General features: G+C 36.7%; 1 protein-coding gene across 1 annotated transcript in view; it reads left to right on the top strand.

Annotated features, from left to right (window-relative positions):
- Nucleotides 1-14305, top strand: part of LOC139750874 (uncharacterized) — a 92404-nt gene extending 78099 nt beyond the window's left edge. Inside the window, exon 7 of the transcript XR_011713242.1 lies at nt 221-14305. The gene's annotated coding sequence lies outside the window, so the exon portion shown is untranslated. The remainder of the gene's footprint in view (nt 1-220) is intronic.
- The last annotated feature ends 1934 nt before the right edge of the window (nt 14306-16239 follow it).

The following is a 16239-nucleotide window of genomic DNA, read 5'->3' as shown; positions in this document are numbered from 1 at the left end:
AGGGTGAAGGCATGTACAGAGCATCAGATTGGGGAAGAGCAGTGTGGTTTCAGAAGTGGTAGAGGATGTGTGGATCAGGTGTTTGCTTTGAAGAATGTATGTGAGAAATACTTAGAAAAGCAAATGGATTTGTATGTAGCTTTTATGGATCTGGAGAAGGCATATGATAGAGTTGATAGAGAAGCTCTGTGGAAGGTATTAAGAATATATGGTGTGGGAGGAAAGTTGTTAGAAGCAGTGAAAAGTTTTTATCGAGGATGTAAGGCATGTGTACGTGTAGGAAGAGAGGAAAGTGATTGGTTCTCAGTGAATGTAGGTTTGCGGCAGGGGTGTGTGATGTCTCCATGGTTGTTTAATTTGTTTATGGATGGGGTTGTTAGGGAGGTAAATGCAAGAGTTTTGGAAAGAGGGGCAAGTATGAAGTCTGTTGGGGATGAGAGAGCTTGGGAAGTGAGTCAGTTGTTGTTCGCTGATGATACAGCGCTGGTGGCTGATTCATGTGAGAAACTGCAGAAGCTGGTGACTGAGTTTGGTAAAGTGTGTGGAAGAAGAAAGTTAAGAGTAAATGTGAATAAGAGCAAGGTTATTAGGTACAGTAGGGTTGAGGGTCAAGTCAATTGGGAGGTGAGTTTGAATGGAGAAAAACTGGAGGAAGTGAAGTGTTTTAGATATCTGGGAGTGGATCTGGCAGCGGATGGAAGCCATGGAAGCGGAAGTGGATCATAGGGTGGGGGAGGGGGCGAAAATTCTGGGGGCCTTGAAGAATGTGTGGAAGTCGAGAACATTATCTCGGAAAGCAAAAATGGGTATGTTTGAAGGAATAGTGGTTCCAACAATGTTGTATGGTTGCGAGGCGTGGGCTATGGATAGAGTTGTGCGCAGGAGGATGGATGTGCTGGAAATGAGATGTTTGAGGACAATGTGTGGTGTGAGGTGGTTTGATCGAGTGAGTAACGTAAGGGTAAGAGAGATGTGTGGAAATAAAAAGAGCGTGGTTGAGAGAGCAGAAGAGGGTGTTTTGAAGTGGTTTGGGCACATGGAGAGAATGAGTGAGGAAAGATTGACCAAGAGGATATATGTGTCGGAGGTGGAGGGAACGAGGAGAAGAGGGAGACCAAATTGGAGGTGGAAAGATGGAGTGAAAAAGATTTTGTGTGATCGGGGCCTGAACATGCAGGAGGGTGAAAGGAGGGCAAGGAATAGAGTGAATTGGAGCGATGTGGTATACCGGGGTTGATGTGCTGTCAGTGGATTGAATCAAGGCATGTGAAACGTCTGGGGTAAACCATGGAAAGCTGTGTAGGTATGTATATTTGCGTGTGTGGACGTATGTATATACATGTGTATGGGGGGGGTTGGGCCATTTCTTTCGTCTGTTTCCTTGCGCTACCTCGCAAACGCGGGAGACAGCGACAAAGTATAATAATAAAAAAAATATTATTATTATTATTGTTATTATTATTATTATTATTATTATTATTATTATCATTATTATTATTATTATTATTCTTTTCTTTCTTTCAAACTATTCGCCATTTCCTGCGTTAGCAAGGTAGCGTTTAGAACAGAGGACTGGGCCTTTGAGGGAATATCCTGACCTGGCCCCCTTCTCTGTTCCTTATCTTGGAGAAAAAAAAAAAAAAAAAGAATGGCCCAACCCACCCACATACACATGTATATACATAAACGCCCACACATGCACATATACATACCTATACATTTCAACAAGGCGTGTAAGGAATAGAGTGAATTGGAACAATGTGGTATACTGGGGTTGACATGCTGTCAGTGGATTGAACCAGGGCATGTGAAGATTCTTGGGTAAACCATGGAAAGTTCTGTGGGACCTGGATGTGGAAAGGGAGCTGTGGTTTCAGGTGCATTATTACATGACAGCTAGAGACTGGATGTGAATGAATGGGGCCTTTGTTGTCTTTTCCTAGCGCCACCTCGCACACATGAGGGGGGAGGGGGTTGTTATTTTATGTGTGGTGGGGTGGTGATGGGAATGAATAAAGGCAGACAGTATGAATTATGTACATGTGTGTATATATATATATATGTATATGTCTGTGTGTGTATATATATGTATATGTTGAGATGTATAGGTATGTATATTTGCGCGTGTGGACGTGGATGTATATACATGTGTATGTGGGTGGGTTGGGCCGTTCTTTTGTCTGCTTCCTTGCGCTACCTCGCTAACGCGGGAGACAGCGACAAAGCAAAATAAATGAATGATAATAAACATTTCAACATATACATGCTTATACATACACAGACAAACATATATACACATGCACATATTCATACTGGCTGCCTTCATCCATTTCTGTCGCTACCCCGCTACACATGCGAGGTAGCGCTAGGAAAAGACAACAAAGGCCACATTCGTTCACACTCGGTCTCTAGCTGTCATGTGTAATGCACTGAAACCAAAGCTCCCTTTTCTCATCCAGGCCCCACAAAACTTTCCATCATTATTATTAATATCTTTCATTTTTCTTAGGAATGCTGTGAAGTAGATGACTATATTTTATTAACTATATTTTATTAATAAAATTTGCTTGCAGTTGTGGACTATACTGTTAGCTAAACCTACAGAATCCTTGGAAATGATCAGTGTGCATATCCTCTGGAAAAATCATTAATCCAGCAGCTGCTTTGTTCGAACAAGTCAGAACTGAAGACATTTCTCTGTACTTGTTTATTATTCTCTTAACTTATGACCCGAATTGAATGCGTGTGGTGTATGTTCATGTCAGTGAAGAAGCAGTACTGCACCATGTTTTGGAAATGCTGTAATTTACTACAGAAACTCTAGCAGCAATGTTCAAGGGTCATGTAGGTATACTTAATCAAAATAAAGTGCCTCTGAATGAATAAAAAAAGAATTACAGTTTATTAGTTATTTTCTTGTAACAGAATGTTTTAATGCATTTATTAGTGAGAAAAATGAGTTGGGGAAGAGAATATGTTTTGTATCAAAACATATCTTGGGGGGGAAATGTAAGGAACATCATCATAAACATTGTGTGATACCCAAAACTGCACGATGAGTGTTACAGTGAAACCATGTATACATCTTCAGAAGCAGTAGAGACAAAAGGAACAAGGGTATTTATATATGAGGCATCAGTTGTATATGGGGTTTCAGCTGATATAGAAACAACTAAGTTCCACAAAGCAAGACATTCAACACCAAAAGGTGTAGTGCTAATCACAGGCTCAGTAGTAAGCTCTCATAGGGAGTTTGTTATTTCTTCCTGGATGAGTTAAGGACTATATTACTTGTTTCAATGTTGTTTTATTTTCTTTTTGTGATGTTTTTTCATAAGAGAGAATTTGTTTTCCACTTGAAAAACACCCCCCCCCATTTTTTTTTTTTTGAGATCAGAAAATACATGTATTGCATCAGCATTGCACCATCAGTTTGGAGTTCTGGATACAGAGTCATAGAAATACATTCAGAAAAAAATAAACTGTTGATACAAACACAAATTTTATTAGTTGACAGGGTCTTCATTAGTATAATGATAGGTGTATTTCACCAACTTTACCGCAATCCTTTTGAATTTTAGGATTATTCTGTTATATTCAGAGTGTAGGATTATCAGCTCTTTTCAGAGCCTTAAACATTTTGCTAAACTAGACCAGATTCTTTATTTTTTGAGCCATAGATAACTAGGTTAAAGGTATTTTGCTGTGTCTTGTTGAATTTTGAAATGCAGAAGCAACTAATCAGTCAAGCCAATTAAAGCAGATTTGACAAAATGTTTGTTATTACATGTTTTACTTCCCTTACTTAAGGTAAACTTTTCTTGTTATTACACGTAGTACTTCCCTTACTTAAGGTAAACTTTTCTTGTTATTTTTTCAAACTCATTAATTGTTCCATTTCTTATGTCCACTGGTGATTCTGTTTACAGTTATATCAACATGATGATTAACACTGACATTGATGTTGAATTATGGAGGTTATGATTATGCTTCCCCACTCTCTTATCTCGTCCAAGTTGGGCAAATCCATGTATGCTGTCCTCTCCTGATTCACCTCCTTTATTTCAAGTCTAGTCTTTGTTGCCCTCTATTGAACCTTCACTAGCAGATCAGTATTTTTTCTAGTGGGGTGACCTAACTGGTGGTGCATAGTTTGATTTAGGTCTATTCAATTTCTTTTTGATTTTTCTTGCTCTTGAAAACTTTCATGATATTAGAGATAGACTATTAGTCTTTTTTTTTACAGTTCTCTGAATGTGCACTTCTAATGATAAGTTGGGTACCTTATTAACTAGAATATTTTGTTTCATTCCTAGATTCCTGCAATTTTTTTCTCTTAAGCTGGTATTTTTGACTTGGGCCTCATATCTCTGAGTTCCATCTTTGTATTTTGTGTACAGTCAGTTTGAATTCAATCAACCATGCATCTGACCATAATTAAATATTATTTAATTCTCTCTGTATGTTTCAGCCATGTGCCTGACCACATCTCAAGCTTTTTAAGTCTCTCTGCAGGTTGCAGAGATTATGCACCTTTTTAATGCTTATTTTTCTTATGATTTTCCCTTTATTATTTAACATATTCATATATGTTCTTCAGTTCCCTCTAGCAAGTAGTTAACATCAATCAGGAATAACAGTAAGACACTACTGGTTGCTCCATCCTAGTTTGAAAAGGCATCACAGACTTATGGTTTTTCTTCTGAAATGATGAGTCTTGATCAACTGAAGAATTGCTCATGGTCTGCCTACTTTATTTTTTTTCCAAACCTCCTGTACTGGAAAGTTTTAAATGCCTTCTGGCCATCCAAAAGCATTCACACACACACACACACACACAACATGCACACATGTACACACACATAGCTCTCTTCTAGGTGAATGTCCAGTGCATCTAGAATTTTAGACAATTCCTTACATAAGACCTCTTTTGTCTGAATCCATGCTGCATCTCATAAATTTTTCCTTTTTAGATACTTATATGTATTTAAGCTATGCAGTGCTAGGAGGGACTTTCTATACTCATGGAACCCCCAACTCTAACTTTCTCAGGCATCAAACATCTTTTAAATCATTTGTAGCTAGTACTGATAATATGATCACTTCATTTACTTCAGTAATCCACAAACCTGATAAAAAGATAGCACCCCTTCATGCCCTTTCAGACAATATTCTTGGTTAGCTTCTTGTTATGAGCTCTGGCTGCTGTGACATTGCAACTTGCAAAGAACTGTTCTTTGTCACCTGCCTTGTTCACAATATTCTTTTCAGAGTTTCTTTTGTTCTTCCTTTCTTATCTTGGTGTACTCATTCTGTGCTCTCTTATACCTTGTGTATGCTGACTGGCTGGATTGCTGTTTTTGACTTCACTGCACACATCTTGAAGCTCCTTTACTTTTTGATATCTTCTTTTAGACCATTTTTTCCTCTATCTCACTGTTCCCTCTATATTGTGTTACGATGGACATGATTAAGGTTTGTGTAGTTCCTGCACTTATATCTCTCCTTTATGTTCTGTTTCACCTCTGCTCTTTTTATATCTGTGTTTACCACATAGTCAATTTTGAGCATTAAATAATCACTTCTAATTGGTGTATCATATTTAATGTTCTTAATATGTATGCTTGTATGTGTGAAGATAAGACCTGGCAGTGACGTATTGGTTCCTCTTATCTTACTGTGCTGTATGACTTATTGGTATAGGAAACTCCTTTTTACACTCAAAAACTTGTATCCATGACTCCCTGTCACTACAAGAATTCAAATTTCCCTTTATACTTAATTCACTTTCTTAGCATCAGATGTGACTTCTTCCAGCAGATACTGGTTCATATTTTGCTAGTTTACCACTCTTTGTGTAATAACTTGTTTTTTCCTCATAAAAATACTTTCTAGGCTCTTATAACTATACCTTCTATTCATTTACCTGCAAAATTGATGACTTGGCTAGTTTCACCTCTGTAGATTCCAATCCCAATATGGATCTTTTAGATATGTGCTGATCATGTTTCCCAGCATTTTACAGACCATGTTGACACTACCTCGCTGATGTGGGAAATGGTGAATATGTATGAAAAAAAAAAATTTTTGTTACATAGGGATAAGTACTCTACCAATTTCTAAAGTCAAAATATAAAATGATCAGACTCTTGCTTTTTTTGGAATCCCTCTGTAAATGGGGTTATCTGTATCAACACCAGGTCACAGTGAATGGGTTAAAGAGACACTTGGTAGCTTTGCATTGCCATGTCATGAGCACTCGTCAAAAGTATGGAATCTTGTTGTATATCTTTATTTATGTATTATGATACATAACACACACTCATAATGAATGAACTGAAAAGGGAATAAAAACTATACATGCAAAGTTAATGGGATGCTGAACAGACCCATGCCACCAACTTGTAGATCTATGTATCTGTCATATATCCAATGCCCATTCCCTCTGCAAACTCCCTTAAGTGAGTGACCATGGCAAAAGAGTCCATAACTCCAGTGCCGCTTCTTAGACTTTAGTGCCTCACCTTAACAGGCCACTAGCAGAGGCAGCTCTAGCACAGTGTTTCCAGAGGCTCCTACCTCATGTGTCTACGTAATGTTCATGCCTGAAGCTCCAACCTAATATTTCTACCTAATCCTCCTGCTTGATGTTCCTATCTACTGCTTCAACCTAATGCTTCTACATAATGCTCCTGCTGAATGTTCCTACCCGCAACTTGTATCTATTGTTGCTACCATTTTACCAAAAGCTAAGGCAAGGCTGTTGCATCATGCTCACTGCAGGAAAATCAAGTGTTATGAAGAATGAGATGTATGAGTTAAGTGTTGTCAGCTGTTGTATGAGATTGGATGTTTGTGGACAGACTGCCAGTATTCCATATGTAGGTGAGACAGAAAGAAAAGACAGTTGCCTGGGTTAGAGTGCAACTTGACAGCCACTGAAGTGCTGGTTAACTACGCAGCTATCACTAACCTTCCTGTTACCAAGGTGGGTGGTACCATTTATATACAGGTACATCACCGATTTTCTAGCACTCTTGGTTCCAAAGCCTTGCCGGATTAACCATTTTGCAGGACCAACCATGGTCACATAATACTGATTTATCAGCACACCTCTAACCCACTAATTATACATCTCCCATGTGTCTAAAGTATACCAAGGACTGCTAGAAATTTATATTAAACAAATGTTAAATGTTTGAGCACCCTAAGATGGTAAGTCTGTCCTTAGATTGTTTGAATCCTGTGTGGTCTTCTTCGTCTTCTGTTGTTAGTGTTTTCCTAGGTGTGCATCGCCAGAATATTGCAGTTTCATCTGCATTATACACCTGCTCAGGACTGAGGTGCTTGTCAGCTATGAGTTTCGCAAATTCGTCCACATACTCAGCAGCTCCTTTGTGGTTTGTAGACCACTTTTCTCCACACACTTTATTCTTGGAAATTCCATGATGCTTCTTGAATCTTTGAAGCCATCCTTCACTATGGTCATGCTCATGTTGTAATTTAAGTTCTTTATGGAACAACTTAGCCTGGTCCATTATCATGCTACCTGACAAGTCCACTCCATCACTCCGATGCTGTCGAAACCATTTCATCATCACTCGATCGTGCTCAGTACTCCTACCATCTTTCATAGTTTTTCTAATCGTCATTTGCATCTTGAAATCGCTGTCTGCATAGAATTTCAGTATTTTCTCCCTTTGCTTCTTTATATCATAAACTGTTAATGAACCAGTACTGTAGATGTCACACAGCTTACGCACCGAAACACCATTGGTCCATTTTTTTCAACAGTTCTAGTTTATCTTGGATTGGTATGGACTGGTGTTTATGTTTGACTCCACGACTGACACTCTCATATGTCTTAGAGGCCATAGCTAGGGTTAAATGTAAGCAAAATAAGCTAAGAATCTCACAGAATTGAGTATCAACAAAAACAAGTGCAGTGTAAAGAATGTAAATAAGTGCGCCTTACACACAACGCCATCTGTGGCCACCCAGTAAACTAGTCTGGTGGCCGCGGTAATTTCAAGTTCCCTCACGTAATTTTGTCCAGACCAAAGGAGGTGGCAAACCATCAGTTGCCGGAAATTCAGTGGTGTACCTGTACCTCCATGGTTGGTGGCTGACTACCAGCCACTAAAATTACTCAATATGTTGTGTTGTCATTACATATCTTTATTTTTGCATTATGATACATAACAGACACATCCCACACAGTCACCAGAAAGACTCACACAAATTATGGGAAAACAGCTGGGCCAACTTTCATATAGTACATAGGCTCCAAGCTCCAAAACTTCATGATGAATAATTTCCCATCCCCATACTGTTTGCTTATCGGATTTGGTCACTGCACCTAAATATGCAAAAGGAGCTAATAGAGAATGTCTAGAGGAGGGTAACAAATTAAGAAAGCAGAGTTATAGGGAAAGTCTTGGGCCTGAAATTTACCCACCATGGAAGAGAATAGTGAGGGATGACCTGATCACAGATTAATAGTGTGGACAGTGAACAGTTCTTCAGAAGATTAGGGATATAACAGTCAGAGAATATAACAATGAATTAAACAGAAAACTCCCCAAAATATGTGAATAAGTCTTCTGTGGTATAAGAGTGGTGGATTATTGGAGTAGATCAAATGAGGAAATATTAAATGTAGACAGTATACAGAAGTTAAAGAATTTGTATGATAGTAGAGAAAGTACAAGAGACTGGGCCTCATGAGGGTAAAACTTCTCCATACAGTACAAAAACATAATTGCAAGATACACTATTACACAACATCACGCTTATGACCTGTGGTCCCTCCAGTTGGATGTGGCCAGCTCTCTAAGTGCTGCAGGAGCCTCATTAAAGGGGACTACTTGGACGAGAGGGTAATGTAAAGTATATAATGTAACCTTAGCACCTCTTTAATGGGGCTTCTTCAGCTTTGAAAGAGTGGAGCTGTCTTTCTCATCTCCCTTGTTCTCAGGCCCTCTTCATGTGACGAAATAAGCTTTTCTGAGTTCAGAACATTTCATAGTACTAAAGGCTAAGAAGCAGCACTGGAGTTCACCAGTTATGGAGATTCTTTTGGTGTGGCCACCTCCTTGAGGGTGTTCCTGGAGGGAATGGGTGTCAGACAGGAAACATTTTTAATTTCCCTAGAATTTATGATGCTGTTATTAGAAATTCCAGTACTTTGCAAGCAAATGTACAGTATCTCTTTTCAGTAAACACATCTTCACTTGTATCTTCACTCACCCTCAACAAATGCAGCTTAACTACATCCTTGATGGATTTAATTTACTTCACCCTTGACAGATGCATCTTCCCATCACCTTCAGCAAATACATCTTTATTATACCATCAATAAATCTAATTTCACTTCCCTCATGGATAATGCAATTTTACTTTTTTCTTGATAAACACATCGTTTCACCATTAAGAAATGCATTTTTGCTATACCCTTGATTAACCAAAATTTGCTTCACCCTTAAATGCATATTTACTTCACTCTTGACAAACACATCTTCACTTCACCCTCAAGAAACACATCTTCAGTGCACCCATATCACCACTACTGATTATTGGAAAGAAACAGTTTTAAAGTAGAAATAATAAACTGAGCCAAAACAATATGATCAGCCTCATTGGAAGTAGACATAAGAAACCAGTTTTTCAGGTATAGAAATTTGAAACCAAGGTTCAAGAAACCGGGGCTAGGGTATGTAGTAACATTTCTTCTGCTTCAGATTAATGGACATATGTAACAAATTAAGCAGAGAAAGTAAATGTTGATAGCACTATATATGCAAGTATGTATACTTCAGTTATATGGATGTGGTGATAATCAGAAAATGTTTATAGTATATATTAGACTCAAATCAGAGTATGCATCAGCAAGGTAAAACCTCTGTTATCTGAAATGCTTGGGGAATCAGTCTTGTTGGATAAGAAAATTTAAGATTTTTCAAGTTTTTTAATGTTAGATAATTCAGAAAGTTTAAATATTTTAAGATATTTTACCTATTTGTAAATGTTTTACATAGTAGAAACATTAATGTATGTAAGCAAATAACAATGAAGTCTTTAATAAGGGCTGTGGTAGACTCACCCTCAGCTGGCCTCTTGCATCTTCTTTTTGAGGCTTAGAATGTTCCTCTTGCACATCATGCAAGATGTAGATAGCTTTGAGGAGGTGTCTGGCAGTTGCTTACGATGCTTGAAAGGGGCTATTATCCACAGTTGTAATCTAGGGTCCACGAAATACACAAGTGTGCAAGACCAACACACAACACTGCCCCAGAAAGCATGTTAAACAGTCACCAGCACCACAAAGCACTTGGTGGTGAGTACACCAATTGCTGTCATGTGTATTTGTGCAATTTAGAGTACTTTTATGCATCTTTTTTAATTTATGAATTTTTTTTGGTGTGTTACCAGCCAAGATTGAACAAAAAAAATGTTTTGAACAATTTGATGTCTCAAATTATGGATAATAGAGGTTTTACTGTATTTTTTTCAGTAAATTTAGGAGACATAGAGCTCTGGTAGATTATTTTCAGTCATAGGCAACAAAGATTGCACCAGAAGAGAATTAGGTCCTGGATGGTTGTGAAGAGCTAGATTTAGAAAACTAATCTCAAGAGATGATATACTTTATGATTATCAGTAAGAATCTTGATTTAATCTTTAAGCAAATCAAAATGATAGATGACAAGTGGCTTTCATGATCATTGAATATTTTGCTTTTACAAAACTTTGACTTAATTTCATTTGAAGTGTATGAAAATTATTCTGCAGTATGAGACAGTGATGTGACATAGTCCTTAACAGAAATATGATATTTCAAAAAATTTGATGACTCCCAACTGCAAATATGATGGAGATCAGCAGCAAAAATTAATATGTTTAACCAAAGAAAGAAATGTTAATCTTTATACCACAGTGAGATGATGCGTGGAATAATTGTAAAATTTTGAAAGTTGAAGTGTGCAAAGTTGGTGTTATTTTTGTATAGCACAAATTTGTTCTGAAGATGCTTGAAACTTCTCAGAATCAGTATTGTTACTGTATTTTGGATGTAGTTGGAATTTCTCATATAAGAAATAGGTACTACTGTATTTTCTGCCATCAAATTGCAGTGGAAACATAGTACAATAGTACATAAATGCAAGTGGATAACACTGTGGAGCACTTGATTGTTAGATGGGCATGCTAATTAGGAACCATGTTGTGAGATTACCAATCTCTTTATACATCTCCAAACTTAGGGTTTATTGTATTTGAAGGGTAGAGCTAGCAGCTACTTACGTAGCAGCATGCATTTAGAGTATAGTAGTTCAAATGTTAAACATAAACCATTTCCTACATGTAATATCTCACTTTGCAGAAAATTGGATGATTATGTTTACCAAGGATTATCAAATCTGACAAAGAATTTTGCTTAAAAGTTATTCATCACGAGGAAGATATTGATCTTAAGATAATATATTAATGTATTTAAATAAGTGCAGTTAGTTCATTAGGACACACATGAGGATTTATAAAGCAAAATTATGTGAGGGGAATAGATGAAAAGGATTTCATTAGCTTTGTTCTTGGATATTTAGCTGGTCAGGTGCTCATTTGGAAGAGATTGATTCAGAAAATGTTTTAAACATAAAGATACCGCATAGGACACCATTTTACAGTATGGCTGACTGTGAATTGATAAACCAGATACATATTATTTTATGTATTTCACACTTGTAATTCATGTTTACCTCATTTGATATGTATTCCTACTACAGTCTTTGTGAATAAGAGCAAGGTTATTAGGTACAGTAGGGTTGAGGGACAAGTCAATCGGGAGGTAAGTTTGAAAGGAGAAAAACTGGAGGAAGTGAAGTTTTTTAGATATCTGGGAGTGGATTTGGCAGCGGATGGAAGCATGGAAGCGGAAATGAATCATAGGGTGGGGGATGGGGTGAAAGTTTTGGGAGTGTTGAAAAATGTGTGGAAGGCGAGAACATTATCTTGGAAAGCAAAAATGGGTATGTTTGAAGGAATAGTGGTTCTAACAATGTTATATGGTTGCGAAGCTTGGACTATAGATAGAGTTGTGCGGAGGAGGGTATATGTGCTGGAAATGAGATGTTTGAGGACAATATGTGGTGTGAGGTGGTTTGATCGAGTAAGTAATGAAAGGGTAAGAGAGATGTGTGGTACTAAAAAGAGTGTGGTTGAGAGAGCAGAAGAGGGTGTTTTGAAATGGTTTGGTCACATGGAGAGAATGAGTGAGGAAAGATTGACCAAGAGGATGTATGTGTCAGAGGTGGAGGGAACGAGAAGTGGGAGACCAAATTGGAGGTGGAAAGATGGAGTGAAAAAGATTTTGAGTGATCGGGGCCTGAACATGCAGGAGGGTGAAAGGCGTACAAGGAATAGAGTGAATTGGAACAATGTGGCATACCGGGTTCGACATGCTGTCAATGGATTGAACCGGGCCATGTGAAGCATCTGGGGTAAGCCATGGAAAGTTTTATGGGGCCTGGATGTGGAAAGGGAGCTGTGGTTTCGGTGCATTACACGTGACAACTAGAGACTGTGTGAATGAATGTAGCCTTTGTCTTTTCCTAGTGCTACCTGGCACGCATGCCGGGGGAGATGGGGGTACCATTTTATGTGTGGTGGGGTGGCAACAGGAATGGATGAAGGCAGCAAGTATGAATATATACATGTGGATATATATGTATATGTCTGTGTATGTATATGTTGAAATGTACCGGATATATATTTATTCATTTATTATACTTGTCGCTGTCTCCTGCGTTAGCGAGGTAGCGCAAGGAAACAGATGAAAGAATGGCCCAACCCACCCACATACACATGTATATACATACACGTCCACAAACGCACATATACATACCTATACATTTCAACGTATATATATATATATATATATATATATATATATATATATATATATATATATATATATATATATAAACATATATATATATATATATATATAAACATATATATATATATATATATAAACATATATATATAAACATATATACACATGTACATAATTCATACTTGTTGCCTTTGTTCATTCCCGTCGCCATCCCGCCACACATGAAATGACAATCCCCTCCCCCTGCACACGCGCGAGGTAGCGCTAGGAAAAGACAACAAAGGCCACATTCGTTCACAGTCCCTAGCTGTCATGTATAATGCACCGAAACCAAAATGTTTAGGCATGCATATGTATGTGTGTGGGCGTGTATGTGTATACATGTGTATGTGGGTGAGTTGGGCCATTTTTTTGTTTGTTTCCTTGCGCTACCTCGCTAACGAGGTAGCACTACCTTGTGCACATGATGGGGGAGGGGGTTGTTATTTCACGTGTGGCAGGGTGGCGATGGAAATGAATAAAGGCAGACAGTATGAATTATGTACGTGTGTATATATGTATATGTCTGTGTGTGTATATATATGTATATGTAGAGATTTATAGGTATGTATATTTGCGTGTGTGGATGTGTATGTATATACATGTGTATGTGGGTGGGTTGGGCCATTCTTTCGTCTGTTTCCTTGCACTACCTCGCTAACGCAGGAGACAGCAACAAAGTAAAAAATATATATATATATATATATATATATATATATATATATATATATATATATATATATATATATATATATACATATGGGTAAAACCATGGAAAGCTGTGTAGGTGTGTATATTTGCGTGTGTGGACGTATGTATATACATGTGTATGGGGGGGTTGGGCCATTTCTTTCGTCTGTTTCCTTGCGCTACCTCGCAAACGCAGGAGACAGCGACAAAGTATAATAAAAAATAAATAAATATATATATATATATATATATATATATTTAAATATGTCCTATTTACCTGTTTGTTGTGTTTAAAAGATTATTTGTATATGATTATAGTAAATGAAAAAAATCCTATTTGTAATTTTCTTTTAATTAGTAAATTTATATACATTAAGATTAGTATTATAGTAGCTGAATGCCAGCATGCTTGTTGGAATATTGTTAATGATTTTTTATTTTGATGATTATTTTCTAGGCAATTAGATATAGAAATTACATAATCTTAACAAAGTAACAAATTGGTCATTGAATTTACTCAAAGACATTGTTTTGTGACATGCATGAATATCAAGTAACTAAAAAATTTTCTTGTTGGCTCACAGAAAAAGCTCATGATGAAAGCCTTTATTGAAAATGAGGTGAAAAAATAAAAACATTGAAACTATCAGTGGGAAGACAACTGACAGCAAAAGCTAACTTGCCTTGTGCCTTGTTTTATTTCTGCCCTAGACAGTTGTTCAGTCAAAAGAAGCTTCATGTTTACAAACTGCAATATTGTTCAGCCTTTTGATCTTGTGTTGTGTTGAATCATAGCTCTGCTTATTTAGACAATATGTGAAATAATCATATTAATTTCAAATATTTGATATCAACTTCTGTATTTCATGGGATTTATTTCATGGATTATAGTTGAACAGGTTTTGCTTCTTTGCATATTAGAACTATTTATACCTTGCAAGCAAGTATGGATATGTACGTGTATGAATGTATATGTCTGTATGAATGTGTATGTATATGTTGATATGTATATGTGCAAGTATGAGTGTTTATGTATATACATGTGTATGTGAGTGGATGGACCATTCTTCGTCTGTTTCCTGGCACTACCTTGCTGACGTGGGAAACAGTGATTAAATATAGGAATATATTTGTCGCGGGAGACAGCAACAAAGCAAAATAATAATAATAATAAAAAAGAAATTAATAATTATTGTATTTATTTATTTATTATATTTAATCACCGTCTCCCACATCAGCGAGGTGACAGTGGTGCACGTGATCTAGTATATGCATAAAACCATAGGGAAATGAAACATGATAAGTTCCCAAGTTTACTTTTGTGTAATGATCACATTGTCAAGGAGGGATACAAGAATGAGATAAAGACATTGAGCAATCAGTTGATACACAAGGAAGAGATGTGGTTAAGATGCCATTGGTGTTGTTTGGTTCTGGCATCATGCCATAAAATTTTCATCATTTACAAGAAAGGGAACTGTTTACAAATTTTGCCTACTACAAAACTATCCAGTTTGTATAAACCTTCACTAATATTAATGTTACAATTCTTTGTGTTTTTAATAAGATTCACCGATATTTCCCGTGGTAAAGGAGTTACAGTTAATAACTTAAGTGGCATTACTCCAGTCATTACAATGGTCATAAGTTTTAACATGATTAAACAAAGCGCTTGATTCTTGTCCTGTTCTTATATTATATTTATGTTGCTTAAGTCTAACATAAAGAGCATTATCAGTCTGCCCAACATAAAACATATTAAAATTTCTACAAGATATTCTGTAAACAAAGCCCATAGAATTTTCTGGTGAGTTTTTGATTAAGATATTCTTCATAGTATTGTTATTGCTGGAGGCTATGGTTACATTAAAGGATTAAAGCAACCTGGGAAGTAATGTAAAGTTATCACTAAAAGGGAGAACTAAAAGATTCTAGATATCAAGGTGGGGTGGGTTTGGGTTGACTTTATAAAATTATTTCTTTGCAAACTAAAGGGATTTATCAATGAAATATCTAGGATACCTTAACTTGGATCCAATAGAATATGACTTCTCAAACTGATCAATATATTCCTGACTGCATATATGTAATGCCCAAAGGAATATTGACTGGAATGATGATAAAATTTCCTCTAATGTCTGAGTATAATACTCTCCATTAAATTGAGATACACAGTCATTTGTACACAATTTTAGCAGTTTAATAAACACATAGTTTGAAAACAAGTATATCAATATTTTTCAAGACATCAACCAAATGTTCCTTGTTCACATAAGTTCCAGTTAATGATTTTTTAGAACATTTGCCTTAGAGGGTAAGATATCCTTTAGTAATTTTGTTTCAAAGAATTCCTCGTAAAGATTACTTAATACTGGTAACAGGGGTTTACGCATTGCTGAACCAAATTTCTGAGCATAATGTTCTTCATTAAACTGAAGTACACAGTCATTTATACACAATAGTAATTTTGTTTCAAAGAATTCTACGTAAACATTACTTAATACTAGTAAAAGGGGTTTACACATTGCTGTACCAAATTTCTGAGCATAATGTTCTTCATTGAACTGAAATACACAGTCATTTACACACAATTCTATCATTTCAGTAAACATAGAATTTGA

Source organism: Panulirus ornatus, chromosome 1 (assembly GCF_036320965.1).
Source record: "Panulirus ornatus isolate Po-2019 chromosome 1, ASM3632096v1, whole genome shotgun sequence".
Taxonomy (NCBI): Eukaryota; Metazoa; Arthropoda; class Malacostraca; order Decapoda; family Palinuridae; genus Panulirus; species Panulirus ornatus.
Note: the sequence above shows the minus strand (reverse complement) of the source record. Positions and strands in the feature narration are given on the sequence as shown.